Source organism: Terrapene carolina, unplaced genomic scaffold (genome assembly GCF_002925995.2).
Source record: "Terrapene carolina triunguis isolate 2854851 unplaced genomic scaffold, T_m_triunguis-2.0 Scaffold139, whole genome shotgun sequence".
Classification (NCBI taxonomy): domain Eukaryota; kingdom Metazoa; phylum Chordata; order Testudines; family Emydidae; genus Terrapene; species Terrapene triunguis.
In genome coordinates, this window is record NW_020664490.1 from 10,526,944 (window position 1) to 10,541,259 (window position 14,316).

At 44.7% G+C, this 14,316-nt stretch overlaps 1 protein-coding gene across 3 annotated transcripts in view; it reads right to left on the reverse strand.

Annotated features, from left to right (window-relative positions):
- Positions 1–14,316, reverse strand: part of LOC113406795 (serine/threonine-protein kinase DCLK1) — a 346,452-nt gene that overhangs the window by 82,862 nt on the left and 249,274 nt on the right. The gene's annotated exons all lie outside the window — the stretch shown is intronic.

Consider the following 14,316-nt stretch of genomic DNA (forward strand, 5'->3'; position numbering starts at 1 on the left):
CACGAAGGCCCCTAGTTCTCCCACCCATCTGGCAGATGCAATAGCGATGAGAAATCCCACCTTCATTGAAAGGTGGTGGAGGGAGCATGTTGCTAATAGTTCAAACGGGGGTCTGGTGATGCCTCTGAGGACTAAGTTAAGATCCCATGATGGAGTAGGGATTCGTACTCCAGGGTAAATGTTGGTGAGGCCTTTGAGAAAACACTTGGTGATTGGGTGCGTGAAAATGGATAAGTCATCCACATTGTGGTGGAATGCTGTGACAGCTGAGAGGTGCATCCTGATTGAGCTCATGGAGAGGCCAGATTTATTAAGTCCCAGCATGTATTCTATTTTCAGAGGTAAAGAGGAAGAGATCACTGTTTCTTTGGCACCAGTTATCAAATTGTCTCCATTTGTGTAGATGTGTGTGATGAGTGGCTGTTCTGCAGCTATTTAATAAAATATTCTGTACTTCCTCTGAGCAGGTTATTTTCAGGTTCTCAGACCCGTGCAGTAACCACACCTTGAGATGGAGTCTTTCTAAGCCTGGGTGAAGAATTTGGCCTGTGTCCTGAGAGAGGAGATGAGGCAGAAGAGGAAGGGTATGTGGGCGGCACACTGCCATTCTGAGAAGGTAAGGAAACGACTTTTGTCGAGGCCACATGGGGGCTATCAATATGACTTTGGACTTATCCAATCTGATCTTGTGAATCACCCGTGCCAGGATGGGGGTGAGAGGGAAGGCGTATAGGAGAGGCGCGTTCCATTTGATAAGAAAGATGTCACCCAAGGAGCAAGGACCCAGCCCTGCTCTGAAACAAAACTGTGGGCATTTGGCATTGTGTGCCGTTGCAAAGAGGTCTACAGTTGGGAACCCTCAGTGCTTGAATACGTTGTGTAGCACTCGCATGTCTAGTTCACACTTGTGGTCCTGAGAAAAGTTCCTGCTTAATGCATCTGCTGTGGTGTCTTGGGATCCCAGTAGGTAGGATGCTGTGATGTCGATGCTGTGACTGATGCACCAGTTCCACAGCCGCATGGCTTCTGTGCACAGGGAGTGTGAGCAGGCCCCCCGCTCACCTGTTTATATAGAACATGCATGCAACATTGTCTGTGAGGACTTGTATGATCTTATTCTTGACCATGAATAAGAAGTGGGAACACATGTTGTGAATGGTGAATAGTTCTAGTAGATTTATGTGTACGAAGGATTCTGTCGGGGACCAAGGGCCCTGGAGGGAATGAGTGGTCAGATGTGCTCCTCAACCTAGTAGTGACACATCTGTCGTGATGGTCACTATTGGGGAATTCTGTTCAAAAGGGACCGAACACAGACAGTGTCTGGTCATATCCACGAATGTAGTGATTCTTTTATTTTGTTTGGTATTGTGAGGCATTTGTTTACACTGTGCTTTCCTGGGGTGTAGGTTGTCCAGAGCCATGCTTGTAGACACCGCATGTGTAGTCTTGCATGCTTGATGATGAACATTGTTGCAGCCATGTGGCCCAATAATTGCAGGCAAGTCCTGGCAGTTGTCTGAGGACTGTTCAGTGTTGTGGAGATGAGATTGGTTAGAGTCACAAACCATTGTCATGGTAGAGAGGCTGTAGCCTTGGGAGAATTGAGGCAGGCACAGATAAATTGTAGGTTTTCCGCTGGTGTTAGTGTTGATTTTTGTGCATTTATTTGTAGGCCTAAGCATGTAAAGACAGCTACTGTCCTTTCAGTGGCTTCTAGCGCTGCTTGTTGTGTTGGTGTTTTCAATAAGTGGTTGTCCAAATATAGGAATATCATGATTCCCTTTCTGCGGAGGTAGGCTGCTACAACTGTGAGGACCTTCGAGAATATTCGAGGGGCAATGGAGAGGCTGAAAGATAGAACTTTGTATTGAAAGTGATCCGCTCCTAGAGCAAATCTGAGGAACCTCCAATGTGATGGATGTATTGTTATATCAAAGTATGTGTCCTGGAGGTCGAGGGCTGAGAACCTGTTCCCCCCTTTGTAGTGCTGGACTTATGGCAATCAATCAGTGTGACCATCCTGAAGTGTTGGGTCTTCACAAACTTGTTGAGTCACTGTAAATCAAGAAAGGGTCTCCATCCTCCCATTTTTTCTGTGTGAGGAAATAACGTGAATAGAAGCCCTTCCCTCTGTGTTTTGCTGGTATCAGTTCTACTGCCCCAAGGTGTATGAGGTGGGTTACTTCTTGTCGCAATAGATGTTCATGAGAGGGGTCCCTGAAGAAGGACAGTTGTAGGGGGGATGGAGATAAATGGGATGGATTATCCAGTCTTGATTATCTCTAGTACCCATCAGTCTGTTGTGATGGATGCCAGACTGGGTTAAAGGGAGTCAGGCGACCTCCAAATGGCTGAGAGATGGTAGGTGGTTCCAGTGCTAAAAGATGTGCGGGTCTCGGGCCCTCAACCAAAGTCTCAAAATTGCTGCCTTCAGGGTGGTTGTTGAGACATAGTAGGCTGTCATCTCTTCGTGGATCTCTGTTTCCTCCCTTGTTGTTCATATTGTCTGTGCAGTTGCGTGTATTGCATGGACCAGAATCTCTGTGAAATATAATATTTTTCCTGTCTTTTCTTGGTCCTAGGAGTATAAATGCTCAGGGACTTCAACGCCACCCTCGAGTCCTTGAGTGTGTGGAGGGACTAGTCTGTTTTGGCTGCAGAGGTTAGGCCCTTCAAATGGAAGATCTTTAACTGTCGATTGCACCTCTGTGGGGAACCCAGAGAGAGGTAACCAAGATGATCTTCTCATCACTACCACGGTGTTTGCAGACCTCGCTGCTGTGTCTGCGGAGTCCAGGGCAGCCTGCAATATTGTCCTGGCTATAAGCTGTCCTTCAGAGATGATGGACCTGAACTGCTCTCTCTTCTCCTCAGGAACAAATTCAATAAAGTCTGATAGCTTCGAGTAATTAATGTGGTCATATTGGCAAGTAATGCCTCATAATTGGCAATCCTAAGGTGTAGAGTCACTGAGGAGTAGGCCTTACGGCCAAAGAGGTCAAGCCTCTTCCAGTTTCTGTCATACAGCATGTTTTTGGGGTGCTGTTGTCAGCCCCGTTCATTAACTGCATCCACGACCAAGGAATTTGGTGTCGGGTGTGAGAAGAGGAACTCTGTTCCCTTCACCAGCACATAGTATTTTTGCCAGACCTCTTGCACCTGGGTGGGATTGTTGCTGGGGTCTGCCAAATTGACTTAACTGGTACCATAGTCGCATCATTCATGCGTAGAGTGAGTTTGGAACAGGTCGATGTCTGTAAGATGTCTAGGAGTTTATGTTGTGCCTCCTGGACTTAGAGTGAGATGTCCAATAAGCTCACAACTCTCTTATAGAGTTCTTGAAATCATCCCCCATATTGGGAGGTGGGGGTATAATGGTGTCATTGGGGGTAGATCATGAAAAGTGGGCTGCTGGTGCCATCTCCTGGTCAGAGGTCTCCTCCTCCTCTCTGGCCACCTCTTCTGGAGGCTCACATGGTCTCAGTACCGAAGGTCAGGGTGAATGATGTGTACTCATCCATGGGGGTTGGGGGGCTGGGAGGTTTGTGATGTTGGGGGGGCATGCTGCCGAAGGGCTCCAATAAGACCATTGTGGTGGAAGAGACATTGGTGGCATGCATGGGTGCCCGTAACAGTGTCAATCTTTGGGCCCAGTATAATATCCCCTGTGCGGTGGTGGATCAGGTCTGGTTAGTGGTGGATGGGAGAAGAATGGTGTGAAGAATATATTTCCCCTTCATCCACATCCTCCTCGTCACTTGAGAATGGGGGAGCAGACTGAGGTGGAGGGGTGAGGTGGCTCGGTACTGACCGTGCCCAAGTGACATCAGTGGTGAGAATAGGAGATTCTGGTGTTGAGGTGACCGTTAGGTCATTCTGATGCATGAATTGATGCAGTGCTGGTAATATCGGTGCCGTTGAAGGTGTAGCAGTTGGTACTGACAGTTGCGGCGTGGTTGTCGGTGTCGTTAGGTGCACTGATTGTGTTATGCCGGCAAAAGATGGTGCCGTGGTTTGCAGCGATGCAGAGCCGTTCAGTACCAAGTGTCTAGTTGACTCTGCTGGTGCTGAGGCATGGGGTCTGGGTTTTCCCTTACTGCCTGGAGGGTGCCACTACTTCAGTTGTGGAGAAGGCCAGTGATGTCTGTATTGATGGAGTTTGCCAGCTTGGAGAATGCCATTTCTTGGCAGATTCTCAAGCTGGGGAAGTTGTAGCCTGCTTTTTTGCAACCTTCTTGGTGGAGGGGTCTTTAGTCTGAGCCATGGAGGAAGGGCCTCTGTCAGAGGCTGCAGTTGGCCCATGCAGGGGGGATCCATAGCTTCAGGCTCAGATGCCAGCCAGAGAGACTTCTCCATCAGGAGGAGTTTAAGTTGTAAGTCTCTCACCTTTATGGTCCGGGCTTTTAGGTTGTGGCAGTGTGAGCGCTTTTGAGGTCTGTGTGTCTCGCTGAGACAGCAAACACACTGTGAGTGCTAGTCTGACACAGGTATTGAAAGTCTGTGTGTGAGACAGTGTTTAAAACCGGGCATTCCCCTCAGAGGAGTGTTCTTCCCCCATAAGGGGAAACCCAAGACTCTACTCTAATGGTTAATAATGAAAACCTAAACTTCTAGTCCGAGGGGGAAAAATGTTTTTTGGAGGGAAAAGAAATTAAACAGGGAGAAAAGAATTAACTACACTTAGTTTTTGTTAAGTTAACTAATGAAAACAATGCTAATAAGACTAGGCACAGAGGCGCTGCTAAATGCTCTGACTCAAGCCAAAGGTGGTAGAGAAGGAACTGAGGAACAGCATAGGGCAGGGGTCTCAAGCTGGAGGATTCTCTGCGACTTGAAGTCTTCAAATCACGATCTGGAGACTTCAACAGCTGAGATAAGGGAAATTGGGTGGGCCAGCTTTTGTGGCCCGCATCATGCGGGAGGTCAGACTAGATGACCATAATGGTCCCTTCTGACCTTAAAGTCTATGAGTCTATGAGTGGGGTTTGGTCACGCAGTGCCAGATAACTGCCTGAGGCAGCGCAAGATGGTGACTGCGCATGTATGACCCAACCAGGCACTGCTACCACAAATCTGATTACAAGCGCAGGGGGGCACGAACACCTATAGTGGAGCACCCATGGGGACACTCTTTGAAGAAGAATCAAGGTTTATTTGTTTAAAATTTAAAATGCTAAAATACATATCGATAGCTAAATAAACTGTAATAAACTATTAAATGATTTTGGCTGTGTTGAGTATATGTATGCTCATGCGTAGATGTGAAACGCTTTGCTTATTGTCAGCTCTTGCTGTGTTATGCCTGATTAACCCTGTAAGGTCTTCAGGGCAAGGTCTCATGCTCTAAAGACTAAATAAAAAGACGGTACACATATGGTGCTATATATATATAAACACAAATATGACCATTGAGAACAACAAGGGATAATATTGTAAATAAAATAGGAGTTTGCCTGCACAGTGCAGCAAATAATTCATTTTAAAAAACTGTACCTTTTTAATTAAAAAAGAAAAATGAATAAGACTTAAAGTTGTTAAGTGCTCTCTTGAGAACCTGGTATTGCCAGCATACTGAACCAAAAATCATACTCTATTTATAAAGCTTGCCTATTGAGGTCTGAACATCTTGTACACTGTAAAACATGTTTGGCTAATTACTTTGTGCTTACTGATCAGGTTTGCTAAACACAAAAAGAGTGAGAGAGAAGAGGAAGAGAAAGGTGCTATGTGAGACTTTTTCCAGAACAGAATAGATTACACATTCACATCTTAAATATATACCAGTCTAAGTTTAAACATTTTTTTACAATTGTCTCAATAACATGTATAGTTCACGTAGCATAGCCATGAACCTATCGTTCTGCTAACGCCTGCAATTTGTTGCTCTCCTTCCTCACAAACACTTTCTCTCTCAGAGATTACATCATTTTAAAGTAGTTAAGGAACAAAATGTACCTTGTGTTTTTTTCCCTTCTGTTATTGTATTTTCATTGTGTGTAGGTCTATTAGGCTTTGCCTTCACTACAAAATGATGAGGTGTTTACATCAAATAAGCTATCTCCATGCAATATCCTAGATGGAGACAAGGCACTGTAATTTTTACCTTGATGTAGCTAGGCAAGGCCAACCCCCGGATCAGTATCAGGTTTATTTTGACTAGTTACAGAGGTAAAAACTACCTGTGTCTTGTCTCTACTAGGATTTTTCATCAAGCCAGCTATCTCAATATAAAAACACTTTTCTCAGGGTGAGGGAGCTGTGAAGACCGACTATTATTGCAGTGTTTTTGTCAATAGACTAGGAATGTCAGTGGTAACGATCAGTCTCAGCCCATCAAAAGATAGGATCCCTCCTCAGGGAATATAATTCCAGGCTCCTGAGTGTCCATGGGGATTTTTAAATCCACAAATCCCAGAAATGGATCACAGTCAGTCCCAAAGCATAAGGATGTGCGCAGTATACTACACGTATAGGGTGGAGTCAAAAAGTGATATTTTTCTGCATTGATATTTGCTATAAATGACGACTAATTGGCCCTTGTTTCCTCTCTACTTTTTACCAGAGTTCATCAGGTATCTATGAATTTTGGCTGCCAACTCCATGTAGTGTGTCAAGTAAAAATTAGCTAAACCTAGTGACCAGCTATTGAGAAAATAGGAACAATCTATCTTTTCAGGTACTTTGCCTAATTGGAAATTTGAATAAATCAGTCTGGTTAACTGATTATGGCTGGGATTTCTGAAGTTAAAAGCCAACTCTGTCTTAGTTTCCATAGTATCTGGTCACCTAACTCCCTTAGGCTCCTTTGAAAATCCCAGTCTAAATGTCTCTATTTCTGCATTTTAAGCCTTGATTTTATTATGTATATAGATGTTATATAAATTTATCTTCAGGATAAATGCTGAATACCATCAGTATAAGTAAGAAATTAAAAGAACCCAGGATCGAAGTAAAAACTGATCTGGATATCCCTAAGAGTGCAGGATTACTTCACTACGTCTATAGGTTTCTATCCCTCTTTGCAGGGAGAGTTGTGCTTCAGCACATTTATGAAAAAAAATGTTAGCTAAACATAATAGTGTGGATATAAATATGTCACCCCACTAAAGACAATCTGATTTGTCAAGTCCCTGCCTTGGGGACGTAAAAGGCCTTCTTGAGATATACCTGACCAAGGTGGTTGAAGAAGAGTGGTCTCTCGGATGGCAAAGAATGAAATCTCAAAGCAAATGAAAATGTACCTTTTTGCAATGGAACATAGCCACTTCTCCTCTGATACAGTACAAGACAGCACTCATTAAGATCCCATTTGTGTATGCTTCAGCCCTATTTTGTTTACAGATATATACAATTTTAAACTGGGACTGGTTTAAAACTTGGCATATGATTCCTTTGCTGGAACAATTTTTTTTAAACACACACCACTAGATAATATAATACACTGTATAAATTCTTTATGAACCTTGTCCTCTTCACAGAGAATATAGGTACCATCTAAGTTACACTGGATTTTATTACACCACTTGCTACTGAAAAACTGAAAAAAAAAAATACAGAAGTTTGTACTTAGAAAACTTTCTGTAATTCCTGTGAAAATCAAAGTGCAATTTTTGGTTGTTTTAATTTATGTGACTCATCATGAAGCTGAAGGAGCACTTGCTTCCATTTGCATTAAAAAGCATACCCACATACCATGAGCAGACTTTTTAATCATGTCTTAAGCAGTTGTAAAATTCCTTGTTTCAGAGAGGATGGTGGCAATGAGGCAGTAGCTCTACGGTACATTTTTATTACTTTATGGGTGACCTCTCTCTTCTAAACCCCTGCAAAATTTACTTCTCCAAACTTACAGCTGAAAAAGAAAGTGTGCGCTCCTGTTTTTATGGTTTTTTCCCTCCAAAATGAATGTACATACAAGTCTAGTGACCGAGGAAGACTATAAGATTGAAATTTATTATTTAAGATAGTTCATGAATATGTTTCCAAGAATAGCTTAATTGCTATTTGCTGTACTAATTGAAACATTTGTTAAAAAAAAAAAAAAAAATACAAACCCAGCACATTTTTATTGTCGGAGATTTTGTACAAGGTAGTTGCAAATAATTATTGTACTTTGATGGGCTTTGTTTTTTAAATAATGTCCTCAAATTCAAGTCTCTGGTATTTCTTATTATATCCTATTTACAGAGACAATAGGGGCAGAGGTAAAACAGACAAGCAATTAATTCTGCTAAAGGTCAAATGCAAGGCATTATAATTTAGAAGCTACTTAAAAAAAATAAAGAACAGCAAATAACAAAACATGGCTCTGTCAGGACAACCTAATGAAAACATAACTCTTTCCCATTAAAAATATAAAGAAAACTTTACCCATTTTGCTCAGTACTCCAATCTGACTGCTCCTATGGAAATCACTTCCTAATTATAGGTGGTGCAAATAGCATTGCTTAAAACTTTCCATCATAAGATCCTGTTTTTATTTGCTTTATAACTTTAATGGTTTAGACTGAAATTTTCCATGCCAACTGTCTAACTTGGGCTGAATCGTTTTGGAAAATTTCAGCGAAAACGATGCGGCCATTTATCAAAATGAGTTAGGGAAAAATGACATGTTCCCACATTAATATTCCTATAAATGTTTCATTGAGAAGCTTTATCCCCATGCTTTGGGACAGGGATGTGAAAATTGGCAAGATGTCTACCTAGTACAGGGGTGGGCAAACTACAGCCCAGGGGCCACATCCGGCCCTCCAGAGGTTTTAATCCCGCCCTCAAGCTCCTGCAGGGGAGTGGGGTTGGGGGCTTGCCCCGCTCTGCTCGGCTCCCATAAGCAGCGGCATGTCCCCCCTCCAGCTCCTACACATAGGGGCAGCCAGGGGGGTCCGCATGCTGCCCCCACCCCAAGCGCCACCCCTGCAGCTCCCATTGGCCAGGAACTATAGCCAATTGGAGCTGCAGTGGTGGCGCCTGTGGACGGTGCAGCGCGCAGAGCCGCCTGGCTGCGCCTCCATGTAGGAGCTGGAAGCGGGACATGCCGTTGTTTCTAGGAGCTGCTTGAGGTAAGCGCCCCCCCAGAGCCTGCACCCCTGACTCCCTCCCATGCCCCAAACCCCCTGCCCCAGCCCTGATCCCCCTCGCACGCTCCTAACCCCTCGGTCCCAGCCCGGAGCACCCTCCTGCACCCCCAACCCCTCATCCCCAGCCCCACCCCAGAGCCCACATCCCCAGCCAGAGCCCTTACCCCCCCTGTACCCCAACCCCCAATTTCGTGAGCATTCATGGCCCGCCATACAATTTCCATACCCAGATGTGGCCCTCGAGTCAAAAAGTTTGCCCACCCCTGACCTAATATCAGAATGGGGGCACAAGGGGGGCAGGGCTTGTAGGAAATGGAGCAGAATGGTCTGTAATCACTACGATACACTTCCCTCTGAACCTAGAATAAAACCCAGGGTTCTTGAGTCTCTACATTCCACTGCCATGAAATCTGATGACTAAAAGTCTGCCTCCTCTCCCCCGGCGGCTGGCTCACATAGCATAGTGGGTTGTCAATCTCTATCAGTTACTCTGTAAGCTCAAGTGGCAGAGATCTGTGCTGTGGATTCTAAAGTTTCCAACCTTGTTGTTAAACCACATGCGAGTCAAAATGGTTCCACATGAAGAAATGTCAGGTTTTTTCTGTTTGCTTTTTTTTGAAAATCTGGGAAATGACATATGAAAACACTACATTAAAAGAACGTTAAATTTGCAAAGTTAGGATTTCACAGGCAACCTTAAATCTGGCATTTCCTATTTCAGATGATCCCACAGTTTTTCCCCCGCACAGGACCTCTGCCTCATTCAGTACACAGGATGGGCAGTGCTCACTGAATGAGCAGCTATCCTATATTTCATTTTATCCTTTTGTTCAATGTATAGCTTTGTGCCTTACTTACTGCACACCAATCAAACCATACTCTGAATACAGTAACTCCTCACTTAACGTTGTAGTTATGTTCCTTAAAAATGCGACTTTAAGTGAAACAATGTTAAGCGAATCCAATTTCCCCATAAGAATGAATGTAAAGGGGGGGGGGATGGAGAGTAGGTTCCAGGGAATTTTTTTTTTTTTTTTTGCCATACAGTACAGTACTATAGTTGGAAGGTGCCCCCGCCTTACCCCACACAGGCACAGCCCACTGGCACTGGAGACAATGAGGCAGGCAAGGAGGCTGAAGGTGCCGTAGGCTAGGAGAAGCACGTTGCGCAGTAGCAGCTTCCCCTACTCTGCAAGCACCAGGTGCGGGGGACTCAACCCTCGGCCCGCCCACGCCATGTCTTCCCCCAAACCCTCACCCTTAACCCACCTCTTCTTCCCCCCCTTTACTCCGCACGCTGCGTCCTCGCTCCTCCCCCCTCCCTCCTGCCCGTGGCAATCAGCTGGCTTGTGACGTTTCAGGGCAGGAGGGAGGAGGCAGGAGCAAAGACTCGGCGCGCAGGCTCCCCGCTCCCTCCCCTGCCTCCTGCCCATAGCAATCAGCTGGCTTGCGGCGTTCGGGAGGCAGGGGAGGAAGGGGGAGCCTGCGCACCGAGTCCTTGCTCCTCCCCCCTCCCTCCTGAATGCCACAAGTCAGCTGATTGCCGCGGGCAGGAGGTGGGGGGAGAAGGGGGAAGGCACTGATCCGCGAGGTCTGCTGAGGGTGGGAGGCACGGGGGAGGAGGGGCCTAGGGGAGCTGATGGGGGGGCTGCCACCTGTGGATATAAAGCAGGCAGCCAAACGACGTTATAGTGAAGCATTGCACAACTTTAAATGGAGCATGTTCTGTAATTGAGCAGGGACGTAAGATTGAAACAACGTTAAGCGAGAGGACATTAAGAAGGGAGTTACTGTACAAGTATTAATTTTCTTATGGGCTATTCTGTGGCACTCGGTACTGTAGCATCTGAATGCTTCACAAACAATGATTTAACTTCACAAGACCCCTTGAGGTTAGGTGGTATTATTCCAATTTACACAGATGGGAATTGAGGCACACAGAGATTAAGGTCAAAAGTCTTCACTAATTTGGGTGCCTGATTTGAGATGCTGAGGACTGGATTTTTATGAGAACTTACCATTTTATAGCACTATTTGTGTTCAGAACATAGCTCTCACTGATTTCAGCTGAAGGTGTGAGCTCAGCCCTTCTGTAAATCAGACTACAGATTTTATGTTGGGCCCCCAGATAATGAAGAACCCATAATTAGTCACCTGTGAAAAGTTTTGTTTAAGCGAATTGCCCAGCATCACATGGGAACTCTGTGGCAGAGGCAAAAATAGGAGCCAATTATCCAGGATGGCATTCAATTGCCTAAAGAAATCATCCTTTCTTTCCCAACAGTCTCCAGTCTCATTCACCAACCCCATTCCAACTTGCTGGATGCCAGGGGAGTAGTGGGGATGAGCCAGCTGGTTAAACCCAGAACTATAGGACCTCCAGAAAGAGCCACAGATCCTGTAAGGCAGCAGGACTACTACTTTGGGAAGGGAAGACTGACTAAAAAAAATGCTGCAGGCGGTATTGCTGCTGACCGCTATAGTGGCATCTTTTCATGGCTAGAGTATACACTCCCAAAGCATGCCAAGTAGCTCAGGAGTCTTTTAAAGAATGCAGGATTTCATTGGTTTTTCTGAAAACAAAACCCAGCCATCAAATAGTAAGTCCTCAATGGTTTTTCTCAGAAACTGAGACAGAAAGCACAAGGTCAAGAATACCACAGAGCTCCAACTCTAGCCCTGGGCAGTAAGAAGGAACTGAGGAGGCTGGGATAGTGCTGCCCTTATATGGCCAAGGGAGGAGCCAGAGCTGCAGGGTGCGAGTGCCACCCCACCGGCTATTGCTAAATAAAGTTCTCTGCTTGGGTATACAGGACAGACATGCACCTACTTGAAGAAGAATACTGAAGTTTGGAGGAGCAAGGAGGACACCATGATATGGGGATTGCTGATTTGGGTGGAGAGAGGTGGCCTGTGTTAACATTGTGTTTTACCCATTCTGCAGCACCCAAATGGTGACTTAAGAGGTTGTGAGCTACTGGACACTGTAGCAATTCACTCAGGCAGAAATGATCTGGTCCTTAATTCCTGGTGTACAGCTCATACAATGTAAGAGAGCAGATTTGCACCACATCAGAGATTTAGAACATAAGAATGGCAATACTAGGTCAGACCAAAGGTCCATGTAGCCCAGTATCCTGTCTTCCAACAGTGGCCAATGCCAGGTGCCCCAGAGGGAATAGACAGAACGGGTAATCATCAAGTGATTCACCCCACCAGCATTCCCAGCTTCTAGCAAACAAGGCTAGGGACACCATCCCTGTCCATCCTGGCTAATAGCCATTGATGGATCTATCCTCCATGAATGTGTGTCCAGAAGGTGTGATAGCCAAATCAGGAAAAAAACTAAGTGTCTGAATTATTGCTACAGAGACAATATGAAAGGAATTAATAAGTGTGGAAGAACATCAATAGGGAAATTAGAGGCAATTTTTCCCTCTTTGTCTTTTAATAGTGTTAGATGAAATCCTGTGGGTTGTAAAAGGAGGTTGTACATTTCAGCAATTGAGAGCTTGGCAGACAAAAGATGTGTATATTAATCGTGTCCTGGGACATTGCTGAAATAGGGTACATTTAAGGGTACATTTCCTAATTTTTGAGTGCTTGACTTTGCAACCTTAACATTCTTTTCTGTGTGTCATTTAAATCATCAGTGTCTCACTCTCTATCTTAATGAATATTTAATAATTTATACAAAGTGGAACAGTTGGAACAGAAAAGATAGAAGGACTCTCCATCCCATCCATTGGGGAGGTCGCCTAGTATGTGGAAGACCCAGACACCAAATCAGGCAGAACAGGGACTTGAACCTCTGTCTCCCACATCTCAAATAAGTGCCCTAACCACTGGGCTATTGGCTATTTTGGAGTGGGTTGGTCTGTGTCTCAAAACTTCACAAGTCTCATTTTTGTTCTGCATTGGAACAAAAATAAATTGCAAAAGTTTTAATTCTTTCACAATACAGAATTCTTGCTTTCTGGCCAACCCTGCTATTAACCTCATGTCCAAAACCATACTGTGTTAACATATTTGCCAACATGTCAAAAATGTTGCCAGAATATTTTTTCCAAATACACCACAGATTTGGGGTCTGCCAGAGGGATCTCTATATACCTAATTTGTGCACAGAAGAATGGTGACTTTGCACAGAAATGTTGAACACCACATAAATGCAGTATATATTAAGCTAATTCCATCCATAAGCATAGCCTTAATATCAATGCAGAGCCAATATGACAGCTAACAGGCCCTCACTTTTTAAAGTCTGATTTAACTCTATTCTCCACACCTATAAATTGCACCGTACTCAATTTATGTTCAGGATCAAAGAACAAATCCATCCTGTTGGGTTTTGCATGCCTAGGCTTTCAAAAACTGTTCCTTACACTGTCTGAATACATAATTGTCCCCTATAAAAGTTATTTAATTCTACTCCCTATATCAATACTTCTCCTCATTACCTCTTTGCAGGATTCCTCTACTTCTGCTGCTGTTATGGTATCATATTCCTTGGACCTAAGCTGACCACATAGTTCACTGGGAAAGGTGTTCAAACCCTCAGACTCTCCCAGCCAAACTAGGCTATCTGGCAGGTATATGTTAAACAGGTTTCATCATGAATAAACTAATCCCTATATATAGTTTGTTTAAGCAATCTGGGATCTTTAGAGATAAAATAAATATTTTTCACACTATACACATAGCAAGAAATGCTCATCATTTTAATTTTCAAAAGGTTTTTAAGGTATAATAAGGTACAGTAACTCCCCACTTAATGTCCTCTCGCTTAACGTTGTTTTGATGTTACGTCCCTGCTCCATTACAGAACATGCTCGTTTAAAGTTGTGCAATGCTCCGCTATAACGTCATTTGGCCGCCTGCTTTGTCCACGGCTGGCAGCCCTCCTATATCTCCCTCAAGCGCCTCCTGCCCGCCGGCGGACCCCACGGATCAGCGCCTTCTCCCTGCTCCCCCTGCCCGTGGCAATCAGCTGGTTTGCGGCGTTCAGGAGGCTGGGGGGAGGAGTGAGGACGCAGCACGCAGCCTCCCCCCTCCTCCTGAACGCCGCAAACCAGCTGATTGCCGCGGGCAGCAGGCAGGAGGTGCTGGGGGGGGGGCGCGTAGGGGAGCTGTAGGGGGGCTGCCAGCCTGTTTAATACCTGTATTAAATTGCTTGTTTAAAATTGTTTAAAATGTATATAATGCCTTTTGTCTAGCCAAAAAAAAAAAAAAAAAA